Source organism: Gallus gallus, chromosome 1 (assembly GCF_016699485.2).
Source record: "Gallus gallus isolate bGalGal1 chromosome 1, bGalGal1.mat.broiler.GRCg7b, whole genome shotgun sequence".
NCBI classification, from domain to species: domain Eukaryota; kingdom Metazoa; phylum Chordata; class Aves; order Galliformes; family Phasianidae; genus Gallus; species Gallus gallus.
In genome coordinates, this window is record NC_052532.1 from 82351890 (window position 1) to 82360765 (window position 8876).

Genomic DNA, 8876 nt, shown 5'->3' on the forward strand with positions numbered 1-8876 from the left:
CTAAATCTTCCCTCCTTTAGTTTAAAACCATTCTCCCTTGTCCTATCACTGTCTACCCGTGTAAAAATTTGATTTCCCTCATGTTTATAAACTCCCCTGAAATACTGGAAGCCTGCAATGAAGTCTCCTCACAGCCTTCGCTTTTCCAGGCAGAACAAGCCCAAATCCTTCAGCCTATCTTCATAAAGGTAGTGCTCCAGTCCTTGGATCTTCTTCATGGTCCTCCTCTGGACCCTCTCCAAAAGCTCCACATCTTTCCTTTGTTGAGAGCCCCAGACTTGGATGCAGTATTCCAGCTGGGGCCTCATGAGGGCAGAGTAGAGGGGGAATAATAACCTCCCTCACCCTGCAGGCCGTCCCTCTTTCTGATTGAACCCAGGATGTTATTGGCACGTTAAGTTTTTCATCAGCCATACCTCTAAGTCCTTCTCAGCAGGGCTACTCTGCAAAACCTTGCACTTTGCTTTGTTAAACCTCATTAGGTTCACAAGAGCCCACCTTTTGAGTTTATCAAGGTCCCTCTGGATGGCATCCCTTCCTTCTGCTGTATCAACTGCACCACTCACCTTGCTGTCATCAGCAAACTCAAAAATGCACTCAATCCCATCATCTGTGTCACTTATGAGGATGTTAAATAGTAGCAGCCCCAAGATGGACCCCTGAGGGATACCGCTCATAACCAGTCTCCACCTGAACATAGAGCCATTGACCACAACCCTCTGGCTGCGACCTTACAACCAATTCCTTACCACTGAATCATCCACCCTTCAAATCCATATTTCTCCAATATACATAAAAGGATATGGTGAGGGACCATGTCAAAGGCCTTGCAGAAATCCAGGTAAATGACATCAGTTGCCTTCCCTTTGTCCAGTGATGCTGTTGCTCCATTATAGAAGGCCACCAGACTGGTCAGTCATGACCTTCCCTTGATGAAACCATGCTGGCTGTCTCAGATCCCCTGTTCATCCCTCATGTGCCTTAACATGTCTTCCAAGAGGATCTGTTCCATGATCTTCCCAGGCACAAAAGTGATGTTCACCATCCTGTAGTTCTCTGAGTCTTCCTTACTCCCTTGTAGATGGGAGGAATGTTTCCCTTTTTCCACTCACTGCAGACTTTGCCTGACAGCCATGACTTTTCAAATATGATGGAGAGTGGCTCAGAAACCACATCAGCCAGCTCCCTTAGGACCCTGGGATGCATGTCTTCCAGCCCCATGGACTTGTACACATTCAGTCTCATGAGTCAGTCTCTGACTTACTGCACCCCTACAGTGTGAGGGACTTTGCTCCCCCAGTTCCCACCTAGACATTCAGGTTCAGGGCTGTGAGGTTCAGGGATGTGAGAATCCTGGCTGCCAGTGTAGAATTAGGCAAAGAACTCCTTGAGTGCCTCAGCCTTCTCTTATCTGTTGTAGCCAAGTCCTGCAGTGTCGTGGCTAAGTTGCTGCCAGCATCCAGGCTGGTTACCTTACAGTGCCAGGCAAGGGATGTCCATGATGTTTCCTGCTTCTGGGTGTGATGGGACTGGGACAGAGGCGTGCACTGAGATGTGAGTCCTGCTCTAACTTCATAGTACGAGCAAAGTAGAGGATTCCATCCCAGTGCTGTTTCACTCCCTTCTTGACTTCTTCACTGATACATCATCATTCCCCTAACACTGCAGTGCTGCATGTGGGAGCTGGATCCAATAGATCAGATCTTACCAGACCTTTAGGATTAAGAATGTATTAGGATTAAGAATATCTGACTGTGGCCATGCTTCAGTCACAGGCATGTGATGACCAGGCCATGCATTGACCAGGATCATAGCATCAGGCTCCACAAACCACAGAGAGGGTTTTTAAAAGAGTGTTCGTATTGTGAGGTGCTGGACTGAACTGATAGGATATTTTCACCTATCCAGAGCTATACAAGGAGATAGTAGAACAGTAGAAATCTACCAGGAGTTAAATGGCCAGGAAGACTGTAAATATCCACATAAGTAGAATCACTGCAGCTCTTCTGGAAACAAAGGCTGAAGCATTTTTAACGCCCACCTTAATGCCCTAAAAAGTAGCTCTCCTCATCTTGACTTCATTCAGGTTGGACACAAGATATAGAAAGAGGAAAGTCCATGTCCCTCAGTTTGTCCAACAAGCATGGCGCGTGCAGAGGGTTTGTTCCCTTGCGGTGAGCTCCACAGCACAAACCTTGCTGCGTCCAATTAAAGTAGAAGAGTCCCTTATCCAAAATGTTGAGCACAGGGCTTGGTCAGACAACTGGTGTGTAGTTAGGCCTTATCATAGCCTGATTTTGTTAGAGTTCACAAAAAGTAGAGTACTGCTTGAAGCCGGAGATGGACCACCAGTGATTTTTAGGAAATCCAGCATCAGACCTATATGAATTGCAGGTAGGGATTGTGACACTCTTTTAGGATAGAAGTGCCCAGTTTCGTCTATAAAATATCAGTATTGGAGAACGGAAATTCCCAGTTAAGAATCCCACAGCTCAGCTTCCTCATCACCTCATTCCAATGGCATCAGAGCTCTGCCTTGGCATGTGTGTGCATTTAATAAGATTTATCTTACACTGACAGAGGTACACCATGCACAGCCCTCACAGTAGTGCCCTGGTATAGCAATTATTGTTTGCTTTCCAGGACCCCACTGTTAGCCAAAAGAATTCACCCCGGAGGGCAGGAAACACAGATGGAATTTTATTAAGAGTCCAGGACTGTGCAGGCAGGAATCCAAACCTGATGCCCTGTGGATGGAAACTGCGTTGCAGGGAAAGGCCCTGTTTTAGCTCAGCTCCATGGGACACAGAGCCATGTTTCTGGAGCCTGTCTTACTGGAGATGTAGAAGCAGCTCCAAGCATAACAGTGAATTTTCTTACTGTGTGAATCCAGGGGATTAGCTCGTTCCACGTGTGATTCTGGTGGCAAGGAGAAAGAGAAGCTTTCTGGGGTGAGGCAGCTTAATCTCCCAGGCTGCAATACAGTCCCCCTCACTACTTGACAGAACTGTTACACAACATTAGTGGCATAACACATGCCTAGCACTGCAACACACTAGCGGATTTAGTCCTGCTTCACTTCTGCTTCATTCCTTTCTTTGCCCTACTACCTGTATTCACAGTTCTCCCAGGTTTTCCCATCCTCCTGGGGTAGTTGCCATCCACAGCTGCCAGTCCTCTCTATCCAGTAGGTGAGGCACAACGAGACAGGGGCTGAGGCCAGAGAGAGGAAAAAGTTAGCCTGAAAAAGGCAGTGAGAAGGAGCAAGTGAGGTGATGAGGACCTGCATCCAAGTGAACAGGGATTTTTATGGAACAAAATAGCAGAGGAAATGCGGTACTCAATGGAGGTGGAAAGGTCTCCTTCAGCTTGAGGGAGAAAGGAGAAAAGCATTCATCTACCGCCTACATCGGAGAAGATAGGTATGCTGATCTTGACGATCTTCTCATGTGTGTTCATCTCAGCAGGGAAAAGTTAAGATTTATTTTATTACTGTATTCTGTAAAGTATGAAAGGTAATTCTATCCTAATTTATTCAGCAGAGAAGAGAAAAAGGTTCATTCTCTGTTTGTTATGAAAGCTAAGCCCAGGTATGAACAATGTTCCGTAGTAAATGACAGAGAGTTTGAAAATCTTATCTGTATCATATGATCATATATTGAAAGGTTCTATTGTTAAGAATAGATACAAGGGAATACAATTTCAGCTGCTTCAGGAACTGTAATTCTGAGCTTCCTCAATTTTAGAGTTCTCTACAAGTCAGGTATCTGCGTATTCTCAGCATAGCTTTTTGCATGCTATTTCCTTGGGTACTTTCTAAACTGGAAATAAGTCTTTGTAACATTAGAAAAGCCAACTTTGTATGTCCTGCTTTCTCAAAGTTAGTCACAGCACAAATATAAGACTTGAATGGCCTTCTGTTCAAGAACAATCCTGAGTTCAGTCAAAAACTTTGAGTGTTACTAATCCCTTCGTAAGGATAAACGCTAAAAAAGAAAAAAAAATGATCAGAGAAAACAAAACACCACAGGTGACACCAAGAAAAAAAGAGGAAAAGATGCTACAGTGTCAGGTAATCTCCATTACGCAACATACTCCAGCTTAACTGTTAGCCACTAGCATTGAACAGAATGCAGCATGGTCATTTTCACTCTTGCATTAAGCTCCAACAGTTACCAAGACACGGTTTAAGGCACTGTGATGCCCTCTAGGTCTTCCAACCTTCCTGCAACGACAGGGAATTAATAAACCAAGGCTGAATCCAATAGAGAAAGGGAAGTTGCTGAAACACATTGCTCATTTAGCACTGTTGCCTGAAAGCCAGCAAAGGTTATTAATTCTTAAACCTTTGGCAAGTATTGCCACCTTCTATGTTTATTCATCCAAGAAATCAAATGGTCTCCCAAGGGTTGTTTAGCTACTGTCTCATTTAATCTTGATCATACTTTGACTACTAAAAATATTAGGACTTTGCTGAATCTACCTTTTTACCATCTCGCCAAACTCCTGCAATCTCTTATTAGATCTTCTTCACAGACAGTTCAACCTCACTGACCTGAAATTTGTCTTGCTATTTCCCAGGAAATCTAAGGGAAATCTACACCTTCCTGTGTAAGTACAATGGTCTCACTTCCCAGGAAAACTAGAGGATGATTTTGTACTTTGAAAACGTAAGACATACTCAGCATTGGACTACTACTCTATTTCTCTGCATGTAAAAAATTTAGGAAGCATTTATTTTATCTTTGTTGATCTTACAACTGATTTCAAATCCTTTCTTGTCACTTCCTTCAACTCATGCAACAGATTGTAGGGGACTTCCTGAGACTTCCTGCCTGTCTCACAACAGTAAGTTCATCTACGTATCTAAGAAATTAGTGCAGGACATGTAATTTTACCTAATTCTGAGAATTTCACAGCAGTTTTTGCAAATATATTATTAAAAACCATAAGAGATGGCAAACCTTTCTGCCCTCTCCTGCAGTGTTACTAAGTGGAACAGATTCTACTCTGTAGTCACCACTTTTTGAACCACAAAATGTGAAATTGTCCTACCTTAATAACTTTATTGAGGATTTTAAACTCTTTATTTATATCCAATGCAATCACGAGTTTTTGTAAAATCTATGCAAATATTCTAGTCATAATCTCATGTCTTTTCCATTTCTTTTGATTTGGTGGTAAGTTATTGGATCTGCTGTGAATTATTTCTCAAATCCTTACTCCTTCTTCCAAGGGATTAAATCCACGGAAGGATCAAAGGTAGGATTCTGCAGGCTGACGAAAATGCTTTGATAAACATTAGTTTGCCTGCCTTTTTAAATCTGGATGCAGAACCACTTGCTCTCAGTTTTTAAAAAAATTCTTTGCAACATCCCATTGAATCCAACCTACTTATCTCATCCTCGACTTCGGGAACATATCTTTCTGTTCTCCAGTCTGGAACCTAACAGAATGTGTTGCTTTATTCCGACCCCAGTGCTCAACTGCTCTTTGCATTTCTTCCATTTTTCATTTTGGTTCTTTCACCAATGTTTCAGTTCTTTGAAAGGTAATGAGCTAACAAACTTAATTAAAGCTCCAGGTAAAGTAAAACCACCTCCTTACATTCTGGCGATGTAGAAAGCCAGCACTTTGGGAATGTGTCTTTGCTAATGTAGTGCAATTTTGATATAATTTGCTCTACTGGTAGGTTTCCAAATCAGTACAGCATTTCAGACCCATCAGAAGCTATTTCTACATCAGCTGACTGCAAACATATTTCTTCTGCAATTTCTGGACTTCTCAACTGTTACTGGGCAGCAATATTAAAGCAAATGTTGTGTTGTATGGTTCATTTAACCAGTGGCGTTTGTGATGCCTGTGGTGCAAAGGACCATTTTGAGCTACAGCAATATTAGGAATAACAACGCTTTTCTAGGCTTTCCCACTCAGCAGGAAGAAGTTGCACAGCCATGCAAGTAAATTATAGGCTTATCATTCCTCATCAAGTATCAGCGCTGACATTCAGCAGAATTCGCATGTCCTTGTAGCAAGACCACAGAAAAGTAGTAGTTTGAACTGTACTGTGTGCTTGTGCTTCCCCTTATTTATTGCCCCTGCTCTGTAACTTTGCTGCATGGTTATTCAACAGTTGCCCTTTGAATAAGGAGCATGTGGCACGGAGATGACTAGAAGGCAAGGCTGTAGAAAAGAGCAACATAGGAAGCAGTTGTGTAGGGCTTATTATAAAGGGCAACTAACTGATTCATCCATGCCCTCCTAAGCAGACAATGCCATATAAATGCTATTTTGAAATTAGCATTGTGGTATAAGAAGGATTAGTTGGCAATGATATGCATGCTTGAAGTGTGAATATGTAATGTCTTCTCTCCCTAAAGAAAGACAATTTCTTTCCCCTCCGACCGCATGGTTTCAACTCAATTTACAATGTGTGCCCCAAGGCCATTTTTGCAGCCAATTCTAATTTAAGAGAATTAGCAGGATTTTCATTCTCTAGCATTGGTCTAGCATTCTGGCTCTAACAGTCACTGAATATTGGAGAAAGAAGGCAAAAGAAATGTTATAACCCATCATAACAAGATACTGCCATAGGAAGAGATAGGAAGCAGAGTTGCTGCCTTTTGGAGGTCTTGCAAGGAAAAACAGCAAATTTGCCAGGCTACAGATTGCTGTGTTAGCATGCAGTGAGGTTGAAAGAGCATATGGCAGAAATGGCTGCCTGGCTGTGGTGCACCTATTGCCAGCCCTGTCATTCAGGGCTGTGGAGACAAGATAAAGGTTTATTTTAGCGTCCCGACAGCTGACAGGAACTTGTCGTATTGCAAAAGCTGCTGAATCTCAGTCAGGGATAAGGAGAGGCAGGGAAGAGAAGTCAAAACCAATCATATACTTGGTGTGCGCCAGTCTAAATCTCCTGGGGGAAAAAGATAGGGTGAGAGAACTCTTGTGTATTCTGTGTGTATTTCACATTCCACAAAAGGGTGCTAACAAATGCAAAAAGCAGTCAGCAAAAGAAGGAGCTAGAAGAATCTGAACTTTATTTTATATTGTACTCACTTCTCAAATATCATGGAGAAAACTATTGCTGTTGTTTATGAGGAAAGCTGATCTGACTGTCCACAATGGAGAGGGACTTCAGCCAGCAAGATCTTCCTTGCAATGCAATATTCCTGGTAGGTTTCCACAGTTCCACAGTTCTGGACATCTGAGACGAGAAGGAACAGCAGAAGAAAGAGGTTGTGTTGTTTTTAGGGAGAATTTTAGGTCTTCCTACAAAATCAGTAACAATTTGTAGACTGAGGAAAAAAAAAAACACACACACACACACATAAACTATGGCAATGCTTAGATTAAAACTTTCTGCAGAGATTAAGTACTTTGTTAAAGGGATGTAACTGAAAAAAAAATATAATAATCCCACAGTTCTGCCTAAATTGTTGAGGATGCTTCCCCCGCCTCACCCCACATCTTCCTCTCTGTTTAGTTTAGACACATGATTTTAGATACATTCCCTCTTACATGTCACAGAATTACAGAATTGCATGGGTTGGAAGGGACCTCAATAAATCACAGAGTCCAACTCCCCCACTAAAGCAGGTTCCCTAGATGCTCCTATCTTTACTGTTCTCCTGTCTTTATTGTTGATACCAGTTAGGTCATCACATCATGTTTTTAAGCTAGGGTACTGCTATGTTATTTCTACTTCCAGTGAGCATACAGCCTTTTTCCCAAACAAACTTCTTGAATGGTGTTCAGCATCTTATCACACCTATAGGCTCCTAGTTCCTTGCAGCAGGAGACATCCTTTAGACAACTTCAGTTACAATGCTGAACAAACTGCACAAGCTAGGTAGATGTGTCACCTTTTTCGTGTTTTAATACAAGTCCAAATAAAAAGAAAAGTTGGACCTGGATTTCAGTGGCAGTTCGGAATAAACTCCGGGTTCAGATTCAATAAGCAAGGCATTTGAGTCAGATATATGTGCTTGCTCTGGAACATAACGTCCCTAAAACAGAGCCTGAATTTACTCCTCATTGACATAATGTGTCAATGACACATCTTAACATGCCTCTGGTGTCTGATTGTTCCTCGTGTTTCCTCTCGCCTCACGTAATAAAACACCTTTTAAACAAGCACCTTGCCATTTTGGAGCTGAATAATCTCAGTCTGTGCCTGAATTGCTGAAGGAGTGTAGGAAAGAAGGCAAAAGAAATCTGCCAGCATGGCTGAGAGAGAAGCTTATCTTGCCTTGGCTGGGTTCACTTTGGTTTCCCTCTTCAGCTTCTTTCCGTCAATCGCCGTACTAATGTATCCCCAAAGGTGCTGATCCCAGAACAATATGCTACAAAGATGATTACAGTCTAAAAAAGAAAAGAAAACCCTGTCACCATGGATGTTGTAGGTTTCAGCTTTTCACATTTAATCCTTTAATTGGTCTTTCTGGCAAGAAGAATTTGATACTTGGCTTTACTGCTGCATGGATGAGCTCTATTGCAAATCCCATTGGGATGAAGTTACAGTCATTTGGCAGTAAGAAGATCCTTAGCAACTTCTCAAAAGCCTACCCAGAGGGTTCCTTGTTGACATCAGAGTTTCTGTGTGATGTCATAAAGCCTCTTAGGAAGCAAAAAAATAGCTGCAGAACCTTTGAATATCTGATGAGACTGTGGCCAGCCCTTATTCTGCTACTGTGTGTATCAAGAGCTACGCTAAAGGAGAGTTTGGGTCTTGGCTTGTAGCCAGAACATTGATGAATGCAGAATACAGAGAACAGCTAAACAGACTGTACGCACAGTGAAAACAAATAGTGTAAAGACATTGAGTGCGTAGGACAATAGGGAGAGAGAGCCTTGTACTGAGGTGTTTGGAGAGG

The 8876-nt window shown here is 42.4% G+C and overlaps 1 long non-coding RNA gene and 1 other non-coding gene across 4 annotated transcripts in view; one reads left to right on the forward strand and one right to left on the reverse strand.

Moving 5' to 3' along the window:
• Positions 1 to 4061: 4061 nt before the first annotated feature.
• LOC121106592 lies at positions 4062 to 8594 on the reverse strand. Of its 3 annotated transcripts, XR_005839150.1 has the most exons (4): positions 8465 to 8594; positions 8141 to 8364; positions 7060 to 7207; positions 4062 to 4225 (listed from the first exon to the last, which is right to left on the reverse strand). It is a non-coding gene; the product is annotated as an uncharacterized LOC121106592 (transcript). The 3 variants fall into 3 exon arrangements; XR_005839148.1 differs by lacking the exon at positions 4062 to 4225 and having other exon boundaries at positions 7024 to 7207; XR_005839149.1 differs by lacking the exon at positions 4062 to 4225 and having other exon boundaries at positions 7024 to 7207; positions 8141 to 8384; positions 8465 to 8593.
• The window catches only part of LOC124417390, a 1996-nt gene continuing 1305 nt past the window's right edge, over positions 8186 to 8876 (forward strand). The window contains exon 1 of the long non-coding RNA XR_006932105.1: positions 8186 to 8876. This exon is cut by the window's right edge and continues 229 nt beyond it. This is a non-coding gene — a long non-coding RNA (uncharacterized LOC124417390).